The sequence below is a fragment of the Triturus cristatus genome, chromosome 4_1, assembly GCF_964204655.1.
Source record: "Triturus cristatus chromosome 4_1, aTriCri1.1, whole genome shotgun sequence".
NCBI classification, from domain to species: domain Eukaryota; kingdom Metazoa; phylum Chordata; class Amphibia; order Caudata; family Salamandridae; genus Triturus; species Triturus cristatus.
This window is the reverse complement of record NC_140585.1, coordinates 366908424-366922635: the sequence shown is the minus strand read 5'-3', so window position 1 is coordinate 366922635 and position 14212 is coordinate 366908424.

Sequence of the window (14212 nt, the reverse complement as noted above, 5' to 3'; positions counted from 1 at the left end):
GATATTGAACAGGGTGGGGCTTAAAATGGAGCCCTGAGGAACATCCTTATCTACCTCCGAGGTTTGTGAGACGAAAGCGTCCAATTGAACACATTGCGTTCTATTCGAAAGGAAACTCTGCAGCCACTCTAAAGCCCTTCCCATGACACCAATCTCTCGCAATCTCATCAACAGAATTTTGTGAGAGATGGTGTCAAAGGCTGCTGACAGATCCAAAAGTACTAGAATCACAGGGGTCCCTTCGTCAAGCAGCATTCTGATGGTGTCCGTTACCTCAACCAGCGCGGACTCTGTGCTGTAGCCCGCGCGGAAACCCGACTGCGAGGGATCCAGGAGATCAAATCAAATTCTGCCGACTTGGCCTGCCCTACAAACAGGAAGTCATTGAGGTAATGTAACTTGCCCCCTTTGGGGTGGCTGTTATGCATGGCCCACTCTAAGAAGGTGCTAAATTGCTCAAAATACGCACAGGACACGGAGCACCCCATGGGCATTGCCTTGTCAAAATAGGTTGCCTCTTCCCATTGAAAACCTAGCAAGTGGAAGCTATCCGGGTGCACCGGGAGGAGGCGGAATGCTGACTCAATGTCTGCCTTTTCCATGAGGGTGCACGCCCATTTGCCCTTACCAAATTCACAGCGTCGTCCACTATCGCATAACCCATTGAGCAGGCTTCTGGGCTGATCCTGTCATTAACTGACATGCCCTAGGAAAAGGATAGGTGGTGAATAAGCCTGGACTGACCTGCCTCCTTCTTAGGTACCACCCCCAAGGGGGAGATCACCAATCCTTTAGGCAGAGGGGAGGGCAGGAGGCCCTCGATCCTCCCGAGTTTCCTCTCTCCATCTATTTTTTGGAGAACCAACTCTGGGTGCCCCAGTGTTGATTTCAAGTTCTTCACACTGCCTTTGGGCAAGGGGCCTTCAAACAGAATTACAAATCCCTCCTCAAAACCTTTTACTAACAATGCTGCATCCTTTTTGTTGTAGTATCTGTTGGCTAGCCTCCTGAGCCAGTGTGTGTTGATGGGGGACCGGGCTAGCTGGAAACTATTTCTTTCCTTCAGGTCCCACACTCCCTTCGGGATCTTGCTAGTGCTTCTTCTTCTTCTCTTTCTTCCCCTCCCACTGTTTGCCTTGCCTGCAACCTGACACTGGGTGCCCCCCGCCGACTGAGCATATGTGTTGGAACTTGCATGAAGCTCCCCATGTGCACTCGCTGCATTCATATTTACAACAAATGGCCGCTGGCACACTGGTGGGTGGGGGTTTCCAGCTGTTGTGTGATTTGGGTCTGTGAAATTATTTGCTCCTCCCCTTATAAGGCGTGTTCTGTTGGACTTGGCCTTTTTGGCTAAAGTTCACTTAAACCTTTTGCTTTTCCCCTAGACCATTTTCCTGACAGAGAGTTGCTGTAGGTAACTGCCACTGCTAATCAGTGTGCAAGTACAGATGTTCCCTGTATAAATTGTAGTGGTGATTGGTTGTCTCTGATTGGTATGTTTGCCTTATTAGCAAGATCCCTAAGTGATGTGCACTGTGTGTGCCAGGCTAGTACTAAAGAAATGCGCGGAGAGAGGGAACATTGGTCTTCCGTGTAGGGCCTGCGCGCATTATGCTAAATTAGCATGTTGTCCTGACAAGTGCTATCACTTGTCAGGAATTACTTTCCCTTTTGCATATACATGGGGCACCCCTGTAGGATGTCCTGGGTAAACCCTAGGCAAGGTGCAGTGTAGGTAAAAGGCAGGACCTGTGCCAGTGTGGGTGCTAGGCCCTGACAGTGGAAAATACTCCATTTCATTTTCCCTGGTGAAAGGCCATCCTGCCCATAGGACAGTGCTCCAGCGGAAAAGGGCAGATTTACATATTCCCCCTATGTCGCAGACTCGTCACCACACTAACTCATTCATACATTGGTGGGGCCCATAACACCAACACTCATACGTCTCATTCGAATCTGTGCACAGGAGAAAAAGAAGCGCTGGACATGTGGGGGTACCTTGTTATCTATCGGGAATAATTTCTTTACATTATACACATTATATACATTAGCACCTATAGAATCCTAACTTTGACATCAAGGCACTCCACCACTTGTTCGATGGACCAATTAGTTGGACTGGTTGATGGTGATTTAGAACCAGCTAAAACACAATTAAAGCTTCGGAAACATTCAATTAATCATCAATACCTTATTAAAGAATCACAAACTCATTCTTATTAATCAAATTTTTAGTTTATCTAATTTAGTTTACTCTGCATTAGCATATTCGGAGTTACAGTTCAAATAGTGTGTTTATTTAAGTGACATCAAATCTTTAGATCCTTAGCATAAAATCTCGCATTGCATTATATTTACCATATTTCAAACATTGGTGACCTTCCGAACGCACAGAGTATTATTCCAGTTTCTGCGACAATCTCCAGGAGAAACCGTCAACCCACGGCAAGAATCAAAACCCTTCAGATGGAATCGTTCTCTTTGAATTCAAAGAAAACCCAGATGAACCAGGAAATCTCCTTCAGTTCAACGCAGTCCCAACACCAAAGACGATCATCCCAACGAACGAACCCCCCTATGCCAGATCATAGACTTTTTGTACCTTTTTCTCCTTACTTTTAGGTAAATGTGCAACAATTTAGGGGTAGAAAGTGTTCTGATTGGTAAAACCAATTTCAACTTGCAAGTCTCCCAAATGTTCCCAGGTTTGCCTGTTTACCATGAGACCGGGCATGACATTTCTCAATTGTATTCTTTTTGGTAATTCACAGGCAAAAGTTCCGAAGTAACAACATGCAAGCCTTCTTGTACAGGTCCTTCATTGTCCCCTCGATCATTCGCTCCATTCTTTGATTTGGCAGCTCTCCATGTTCCTATCCTTGACAAGGAACACTCTAGTTCATGTTGGAGGTCGCTTGGAGATCTCCATAGCCATCCGATTCTGCGTAGAAGACATCGCGCTCACATGATGGTGGCATCTTCAGAACTCCATCTTAAGTACTGCGGCCTAGTAGGCTCGAATGCCAACTTAAGCAAAACAAACATAACAGTAGTTAAAATATAGAAGTGAATATTCTAATGTTTAAACCCACACTAATCCCAATATATATTAGTATTTTCCTAGTTTGTAGCAACATTTAAAGCAATAATACTCACCATTCTTCTCTGCTGAAAGCACAAACCATCACAAAAGCAACATAAATCATGCAATTCTCTATTTTACCACGTTCTACAGTTAGTTTGCGTACCACAGTTAATCATTTAATTGTTTTCCGTGTAATTAGCATTTTAGTCCCACGTGAATCTCATGTTTATCTAGGTGCAAAGGTTGATTAGTCATGCCATTTCACACTAGTTAGTACGAGTTAACATGGTTATGTAATTAATTTCACGCAAAATAGAGGAGGTATACAAAATTTTGTTTTACCTGCTCCATCAAACCCCCTTTGGTGATTTTTAACATCACCACAAATCACAATACAATGTCAAATTTTCTACGGAAATGATTACTCGGTTCCCTTGCATTTGTTACGTTACATCATAGTGTTTCCCATCTCATCTTCTCTTGTTTTCTTGTACATGTTATCTTTCCATTCTTCTAGTTCTATATCTCCTACTTCTCTTTCTCTTATTTCCTTCTCCTTTCTTTTCTCAATCTCTCCTTTTATTTTATTTTGTATCTTTCTTCTTTTTATACATACACACCTTAGTCTTAATATCAGTATCAGCATTATCACACAAGTCACTGGTATTAGTATTGTACACACAAATGAACTACCTAATTTTGTTAATAAACTCTTTATAGTAGAAAAACTTTTACAAGTTTCTCCCAAACACTTTCAACCTCCAGTGGAACAATTTCTTCATGCAAATCAGTTATATTCTTAATGTATTTCTTTAAATTTTGACTTTCGTCAGGAATGTAAGTACAGCAATGTTGTACCTTCAGCATTCCATAGACTCCTCCCTCTTTGGCCAAAATATTATCAAAGGCAAGTCGATTTTGCATAATCATCGCTCTCATGGCAACCATTTCGGTATTCACCATTAAGAACCCTCCAGCTGTGCTCGTCGATAAGCGATCCACAACTGTAGACAATTTTCAGATTTTATGTACATTCAGAGATATTCCAATGGCTGGTATCAGTGCTCCAAAAATATCCCCTATATAATTTCTGACCACCTCTCCCTCCTTCTACGTGTTAGTTGTCTACCTATTTCGTGCAAACCGTCCTCTCCCCTTCCCACATGAAATATTTTTGGGAAGACCAGGCCTAGGTTGCATGTACCGTACCAGTGGTCCGGTGACCTATAATAAGCTCTGTTCCCACAAATGTAATATATTCCAGGGAATACCAGATCATTTCCTCCTTTAAATCCCCATCCTCCCATGATTTTATATAAGTCATGGCATTCACTTACACCTACAAAGTGAATATCATAAGTAGTGTTATTTCTACTGATGCACAATTTCCCTCTCGGAGTCCAATCTAAAGCCATTGCGGGATTATTTTCTCCCTTTAAATGGTTTTCCTTTTCAGCATCCCAAAATGTTGTTTCCATCCTTTCCCCAGACACTTTTCTTTGCATCTTAATTCTCCTCTCCTTTACCATGTTCAGGAATGTTTTTTCTTCTTTTCTCAGACTACAAGTAAGATTATTCTTAAACACTTCTTCTAAAGTTAATTCTCTTGTTTTTAAGAAAAATTCACCTAAAATTCTACCAGGAATCACCTTATTTAGTTTGGGGACTACAGGTATCTGTGAGAAGACACTATCTATGTCAGTGGCGGCTGGTGGATTTTGAGACTGGTGAGGCGAATGCATAATGAATCAAAATATGCGCGCGCAGCGCGCGAGCTCTGCGGCAATAAGGAGGGTTCAGGGGGTTGTCCCCCGTGAAGAATTTTTTAAAAAATTGGCACCTTTTTGGTGCGATTTTCAGCACTATTTCTGTGATAAATGGACTAAAACTTCAGTTCTTCTAGGCATTCATAAGAGAAAACTCATACATTATTTCAGAGAATTTCTGGGTTGACAAGCAAATCTGACTTCTGAAGAGGGCTAGGGTACTAAGCAAGACTGCTTTGGCTCTACCCTTTCCAATAGAAAACACTAGTTAGCGATGTGAACGAGTTCAATTGACAAACCTGGGGTCTAGGGAGGGTCCCACTCCTGAGAAAGAAATTAAAAAAAGGATTGCCAAATGGTGCATTTTAAAGCAAATGAATGCAGCGATAAAGCAAGGCTTATTAAGCAGGGGGAATGTATAGTCTTAAAATATTAAACAAGTTTAGCTAGAGAGGCGGTTGCAGGGAGAGAGGATACAGTGAGGGAGAATGCATTGGTAGAAAGGCTGCACAGATGGAGGATGCAGGGTTAGAGAAAACACAGATGGAGGGTGCAGGGATAGAGAATACATTGAAGAAGAATGCATTGGTAGAGGATGCACAGATGGAGGCTGCAGGATTAGAGAATACCCAGAAGGAGGGTGAAGACAGGATTCATGGACGAAGGATGCGGTCGCAGAGGATCACAGGGTGCGAGGAGGGGGTGCAGTTGCAGGAAACATGCCGACAGCGGATGCACGAAGTGGGATGGCGAGGCTAGCTGGCTGGAGGTGCTCAATGCTTTGCTCTTGTTCACTGGTAGGTATCAGCCCTCGTCCCTTACCCCCGCAGCACCCAGAGGCACCTGACTGCTCCTGACAGATGTTACTCATTCATTCCTCGCAGCCTGTGCGATTCTGCTGGCCACCAGCTTGGAACACGGCCTAGGAGCAGGGTGAAGAGGCGCTAAAAGTCAATCCATGTTTTTGGCATCAGTGTTTTAACTAGCGCGTGGTCTGAGGCTGTACAGCTGCCTTTGAGGTGTTCCATTCGCAAAAACAGTACTGGTGGCGTGAGTGGCAGCTGGGATCAAAGACCCCCAGCATGGAACGGGCTGACCCCTGTTGTTCATATTCATGCCACACACAGAGCTTCGCTGCTTCATTATCTAGGGCTGTGATCTGCTGCCCTGACATTGCATTCCTCTGAGCATTAGCCCTCCCCTCCTTAACCCTGGAGCAGCTGAACAGCGAGCGGCTGCCTCTGGGAGGGTGGAGGGGGAGAGTGCCATCGGACCAGCCCACGCCACGAGCCTGCTGGCACCCAGTGCTTCGACTAATCACTTCTAACACCAGTTCACACTAACACCGTAGACTAATCACTTCTAACACCAGTTCACACTAACACCGTACACACTTCAATGCTGCTCATTCCCTGGCAGCGAGAGGATGAAATGCTGCATCAGCCCTGCATCAATCGGACCAGCCCACGCTACGTGCCTGCTGTCACCCAGCGCTTTGACTAATCACTTCTAACACCAGTTCACACTAACACCGTACACACTTCAATGCTGCTCATTCCCTGGCAGCGAGAGGATGAAATGCTGCATCAGCCCTGCGTCAATCAGACCAGCCCACGCTACGAGCCTGCTGTCACCCAGCGCTTCGACTAATCACTTCCAACACAGGTACACAGTGACCTCAGAACATCCTGGAAACACCTAGAGATTTACACATTTTGGCAAACGTACGCCTAGTGTTCTGCTTACTGTTTCTAATTTCTTGCCAGCTTCTCCCCTTTCCGTGCACCGTCCCGTGGCTGCCATAGCAATTGGTAAAAACAAATTACATTTAAAAAAAATGTCACTCCTATGCTGCTTCCGTTTGCTCTGGCAGAAGCTTTAAAAAACACATCACAGCTACCTCCAGCTAAGAGAGGTATTAAATTGTGCCCAAGGAACGCCTCGACAAAACCGGGCCTGGGTTATGCAAGTGAAAGTACCATAAAAGAAAACATAAAATATGTAAAAAGTACAGAGTCAGGCAAGGCTGGAGAGGCCTCCACCGGAAAGTACAGGAGAGACCATGGCTCAGCCTGTTTCACCATACGGAAGCTCTCGCGCTTTCAGCAAATGCGTGATTTACTACATCAATGGATTCAATCCATCTTCTCAGGTCAAGAAGACAAAAAGGCGACCAGAAGCAATTCGAGCGTAAAACGGATTTTCAAAGGTGCACATACAAAATGCGCTTTAAAGCGGGTATAAGACGCGGCGCCATAATTAATGATATTAATCAAATAAACTTACCAGGCATCCCCTCTGCCGGTCCCGCGTCGTGAAACTAACTTCTTCCCGCTCTTTTGGTTGACTGGCAAGTGGCAAATAAGAAGACTGGATGCAACTGGGGGTGACGTCTCGGCTGTATCCTGGCATTTGACAGGGCATAGGGCAACTGTACGTCACCGCCCGAGCAGGATCCTATCTTCAGGCTCCTGAACTACACTAGGCATGCGCAGCATACCTAATGTAATGTTAATGGAGTTGGATGGTAAAATAAAAAAGCGCTCTACTCGCAGTTGCGCTGTTGGAGTCTAGACTCCTGCTGCTCTCTCGCCTGCCTGCCTGTGCGTTTGTTGACTCATGCGCACTTGAGGCTGTGAAGCAGCTGCCAGCACAGGCCGGAAATGTAAACAGACGAATTGTCAAAGCTGTCAATTCGTCTGCTTACATTTCTTGCTGCCTGATTAGTGAGCAGTTTTTCTTGTTGATTGCCTTGTGGGGCGCTGCCCCTGCGCCCCCTATGGACCAGCCGCCACTGATCTATGTCAGTATAATAGTATTCTAATTTCCCTGTTTTATAGAACAAGCTTGCTAACACACTACAAGTTATCCCATATGTCAAAGGAAGGTGATGATAGGTGACACCTTCTGACACAGATGCAGGTAACTGCATACAAACATAACATTCTCTAACTTCCATAGTCTTTACATATTCGTATAGCAACTTTGAAAAAACATTATTAGAGAAATCATTTATAGACTTATCCTTATGAAAATCTGTTCTATCTACTAGTTTAGTAACATGAGTACCATCAATCTCTTCTCTATTAGTCCTGTTCTCAGTGTGGTTTTCTACCTCTTCAAATGCTACTCTAAATGAAACCGCTATTGCTAATATGATCCATACAAGCATTAGTATTCATGTACAACAAAAACACATTTTACACCATCTTCTGAGAAACCCACATGTAGGTTTTCTACCTTCTGTGTTTGCCATTTCGGAAATGATCAGTGTCTTTTGACTTAGCCTCTTTTCATTCACAATTTATTTTTGTCTAAACCTAAGGCTTTGATTGCCTACTTGGTTCTTTCAGTTACGTCTCTTGTCCAGCGTTTTAATTCCTTGAGTCTTTCTTTGTCATTTCAATCAGTGCATGGATCGTCTTTGCCTCTGTTTTCACAATCTTGGTTCAGAACTTTCTGATCATCCGGCTCTTCTTTGATATCAGATAAGATAACGCTCAGGATTTCCGAATCTTCTTCTTCTTTAACCACTTCCTGCACAGTCACTCCTAGACTTTCTTGGCTATCTGCTTCCTCTTGTATATCAGGAAGTGCCACATACGTCCACTCTGGTGACTTGTACTTCTGGTTTGGTTTCTTTATCCTCTTTGCTCCTTTCAAGTGTGCCTGATCAGTGTCTTCTGATTTCTCTTGACTAGACACTTCATTCACTTGTTCAGCGTTAGAAGATTTTATTCTGGTTAGTCGGTATCTCAATCTTTTAAGTTTATTAGGCCAAATGTCCTCTCTCGACGGCCTCTTCAACTTTTTTCCCTTCTCACCTCGCTCCGTTTTCCAAGCTCTTTTCCTCAAAGTTCTTCCTCCTTGGCTTTCTTCTTCACTCTCTTCAGATTCTATATCGGTCTGACTTTTACATTCTTTGGATTTTGTTCTCAGGACCTCAGGTTCACTATCTACGTTTATCTCTCCTCGTGTTTCTTCCACGCAATCTTCCTGCTGACTAGCTGTCCCTTTTTCTACCTGGATGTGTGTCGTCCCTACACCTCCTCGGAGGTCTTCCGCAATAATCTTACCCTCACTCTCTGTATCTAATTCCTCACCTTCTATTTCTATGATTTCAGGCGGAATTTCTCTTGTGCTTGTACTTGGTGCTGCTTTATCAAAAATTCCTTGTTCAGTTGCTTCAATATTTTCCTTTATCCTTTCTTGTATTCCCACCTGTTCAGTCTCTGATTCGGAGCTAGTGTCGGAAATTTCCACTCGTCTCCTCAGTGGTATATTCTCCTGCTCCGCAACTTGGCTCAAATCCACTTCTCCTGTTCTTGGGGTTTGTCTTGTTCTTGTTTCTTCTGATTCTGACTCAGAACTGGTATCAGACTCTTCCAAAGACTCTTCTTCAGCTCTATTTATAGGACCAGGGACTCGAAGAGTGTGACTAGCATGAATCCAATTATTTACCTTGGCAAACTTCACAGCAGTCGTTGTGGTCAGAATCACTTGATGTGGTTTCCCCCAGTGTGAAACCAGACAATTTCTCCTTCTATGTAATTTGATTTGTACCCAATCTCCAGGACTCAAATCATGAGCTGGCTTCTTTTCAAGGGTGGTTGTATCTGGTCCAACCTGATGAAACACAGAATGAACGGTATCAGCCAACCCCTTGCAATAATCCAAAACAAAGTCATCAGATATAGGCAGTAGTTTGTTGACAGGAATGAAAACATGTCTCATCGCTCTACCCATATTAATTTCATGGGGGCTCAGACCAGTGTTACTATCAGGAATCGACCTAATAGTCATGAGCACAAGAGGCAAGACATCTGGCCATTTTAGACCTGTGGCCAAACACATTTTTCCCAATCTGTTTTTAATGGTGCCATTCATTTGTTCCACTACTCCAGAAGCCTCTGGGCGATAGGCACAATGTAGTTTCTATTGTACATTCAATGCTTCACAAATCAATTTTATAATTTCATTCTGGAAATGCTTTCCTCTATCTAATTCAATCGTTACTGGGAAACCAAACCTAGGAATGAACTCTCTCAATAGAAGTATCGTTACAGTAACTCCATCGCTCCTTCTGGTCGGGTAAGCCTCCTCCCAACGTGAAAACAGGCAGACAATTACTAGGACATATCCTAGCCGATTACATGGGGGCATTTCAATGAAATCAATCTGGATTCTGGTGAAAGGACCTCCCTCCTGTCCTATGGTTCCCAAACTCACCACTGTTTTTCTTCCTGGATTATATTGCTGACATATAAGGCATCTTTGACAAAGACTTTCAGCTACAAGCCGGAACTTGGCATTATACCAGGTCTGTTTGAAAAGTCTAATCATGGCATCCCTACCTATATGTGCCTGCCCATGGTACATCCGTGCCATTGTAGAGATCATGCTATCAGGCATTACTGGTCTTCCATCACGATAAACCCAAACTCTGCCTACCTCGCGTGGTGCACATCCTGATTTTATCCACTGTTTCCTTTCCTCTTCTCCTGCCTCTTCCTGCAACTGCCTCACCTCATCCCATGTACTCACAGTGTTAGTAAAAAGCAAGGGACATGAGTTCATTTCCTTTTCCCGATTCCGTTTTAAGGAATTTTGGTTCCGTGCACAATACTGCGCTGTGTCATTCGCAAATTTGTTGCCCGCTGACTTGTGTCCTTTGAATGTGCTGCACATTTTATAACTACGATTTGCTTAGGCAGCTGTATCGCCTCAAGCAATTTTCCAACCACTTCAGCGTTTCTGATTGGAGTTCCACTCGACGTCAGGAAACCTCTTTGGGACCAGATCTGTCCAAAATCATGCACTACTCCAAACCCATACAGACTATCAGTAACCACAGTGACTCATAGGTTCTTTCCCAACTTGCATGCTCGGATCAGTGCAAACAATTCAGCAACTTGGGCGGATTTTACTCCTTTCAGGCAAGATGCTTCTAACACAGCCGCTACAGTACATACAGCATATGCAGCACTCAAAATTCCCTCTCCAGTTCTCAGACATGACCCATCCACAAACATCACATAGTCACTTTCTTTCAGAGGCACATCTTTTATGTCCGGACGCGGCTTAGTGCAAAAATCAAGTACTTCCAAACAGTCATGATCCACATCATCCTTTACTTCCACATTCACAGCATCAGGTAGTAATGTCAATGGATTTACATTAAGGCACCTTACAAGGCTCACATTTGTAGCCCCCAGAATGACCTTTTCATATTTAGTTAGACGACTATGGGCCAGATGTAGGTAATCCTGAAATACAGAGTCCTTAATAGCGAATTTTACCGATTCGTTATTAAGAACTCGGTATTCCAGATGTACGTAATGAATCGGTAAAAATTACCGATTCGGTAAAAATCGTTAATAAATAGCGATTCGGAATGAATCGGTAAAAAATAAATACCGATTCCCCATTACCGATACGTTATCACCGAATCCTTCATATCGATTCGGCAATTAGCGATTTGGTAATTTAAAAAATCGGTAATTGTCGAATCAGCCAATCCTGTGCATCCTCATTACCTTTCAAACAGGAAGTGGCCACACCCATGCATCTGCACTGAACCTGGAGCGGATTGTGAGGCAGGGAGCAGAGCAGAGAAGCCAGGAGCAACTCAACTGAATTTTGCAAACAAAACTGAGCAAAATGGACAAGCAGGAGAGGGAGAAGGAGGCAGGTGAAAGAAAAAGGAAGCACAAATTCAGTGAGAGGGAGATGGAGGTCCTTATTGAGGATGTGACCAAGGACCACGAGAAATTATTTGGCAAACAGTCCCTGAATGTGCTTGAGTCACAGAAAAGGCAGATTTGGCTTGCAATTCAAGAAAAAATAAATGCCATCGGAGTCACCCAGCGTTCCATTGAGGACCTAAAAAAAAGATGGTTGCCACTGGATTGGCGACACGCCGAAATAGTGGTCTTTCATAAACCTGGCCGACCCCCTGATTGCCATGCCTCATATCGACCTATTTCGTTGCTCAATATTGAGGCTAAGATATTTGCTAAGGTCTTGGCCAATAGATCAAGCCGGGTTTATGCCCCATCGTGCGACACAGCATATTATCCTCCGCGCCCAGGTCGCAGTCGATACTATTCAGCATCTTGGCAACTCGGGGCCCTCTTCCTCGCAGACATGGATCGGGCTTTCGATTCACTCAGCTAGATGTATTTGTTTGCCCTGCTGGACCGACTAAACTTAGGCCCGCGGTTTCTGTTCTATTTAAGACTATTGTATACGAAGATTACAGCGTCAGTCCACGTTGCAGGATCCGTTTCCTCAACGTTTGCGTCGGGCAGAGGAACCAGACAGGGATGTCCACTGTCGCCGTTTCTCTTCGCCCTGGCCATGGAGCCCCTGGTGGCATGGGTGCGTATCGATGCACAGGTGGCAGGATTCGAGTGGGCACAGGGGGTGTCTGATCGAATTGCTTTATACGCGGACGATGTCCTTCTCTTCCTGACTGATGTTAATAGGACTGGCCCTAAATTGCTCTGAATCATGGAGATCTTTGGAGAGACATCTGGGCTCTATATGAACCCTAATAAATCCACTCTTTGGGTTCTTGGCCCTCAGCCGTCTCTTGGCCACTGGGCCTCTACGGTACAGACGACCACACTTGGCATGAAATATCTGGGGGCCATTTTGACATCTTCTGTTGGAACTGCGTGGGAACGCAACATCCAATCGATTTGGGTACGGGTGCGGGATGAATTGAAAACATGGCCCTGTATGCCCCTCTCTTTACCGGGCAGCTCGGCTATTTTTAAGATGGTCTCCCTGCCACGCTTATTATATCAGCTACAAAATTATCCTTTTAGTATCTCTCCGTCGTGGTTTCGCCAGGTTAACTCGGTGCTGGGGCAATTCCTGTGGGCTGTGAAGTCCTCTAGGGTGTCTCTACGCACGTGCTTCCAATCTACCTATTGCGGTGGCTTAGCCACATCCGATATCCTGTCCTATTATATGGCCTCCCACCTGCTTGTCCTGAATGAGTGGTGGTATGGGGATCGTACTGACCCGGTTTACGTATTGGAGCGAACACTCATGGGAACTCATTCATTACACACCAAACTCTATTCAGCACCGATGCGTCGGGCCCTCCCCTCTAGTACTACAGTGGTGTTTCGGGTTTGGAGGCAAGCCTTGCGTAGCATTGGATGGTGGGGTAGACTTACCAAGTAGACCCCATTGTGGTCAAATGGATTGCTGCCCCAACTGGCTGGTTTGGAGGGCTTCCGGGACTGGGATGCCATCGGGATCTCCACTCTCGGGGATGTAATGCAGGGTACGACCCTTAAATCTTTTGCGCAACTTCAGCGGGATTTTACTATGTCCAAGACCCAATTCTACAAATTTTTGCAGCTCCGCCATGCTCTTCTCCCTAGCGTATCTAAACTGGAGTCCCTTCCAGACTTCAGTCCTATTGAAGCCAAACTGTTTATGGGGGATCTCCAGGATCATAAAATCTCCAAAATATACCAGTCCTTAGTGACTAATAGTCCTACCACTTTGGGTAGACTCCGGGGGTCCTGGGAGGAGGATTTAGGTCCCTTGGAAAGCGAAGACTGGACAGAGGCTCTTTATTCCCCTAGAGAGGCTGCTATCGCCATGCGGCTTCGCTTAATTCAATTTAATTATTTACTCCGGGTGTATTACACCTGTGCTCGTTTATATAGGGCCGGCCTGATTGCCTCTCCGCTTTGTCTTCGATGCGGACATGCAGATGGCACCTTTTTTCACACAGTTTGGCAGTGTGGGGTGATTGCGCGATTCTGGCAGAGAGTGTTGGCGTGCCTGTCGGATGTTCTGGGTTGGGATCTCCCCTATTCACCTAGGCTAGTGCTCCTACATGTTATGGAAGGAATTGGAGGCAACATTTACAAACGCCACCTATCGTTCTTGGGTTTTATGCTAGCCAAACGTGACATTGCACGCCACTGGAAGGCGCCTGCTTCACCCCCCCTTGGCGGCATGGAAGAATGGCTTAGACTTCAATATGGGTCTGGAGCTCCCGATTTTCAAGGCCAGGGGCTGTCCACGTAAACACGTAAAGATCTGGAAGAGGTGGGCGGAATATAGAGGTCTTTCGTTAGAACCCGCCTCACTTGGTATGGACACGCACTGAAGGAGGTATGTTACAGTGTGGGTCGGGAGGGGCTCGGCCTGGCCGGGGCCCTACTCTATACCTCTTTGTGATTTTTGTTTCTCACTATGTGGGATGAGCTGTGATTGCTGGGGAAGAGTATTTTGACAGTGCATGGGGGGTTTATTCTTGTTCTTTTGTTGTTAACATATGTTGCCTTATAATCTGTAAAGCATAAAAGTCAATGCTCTTTTTGTATCG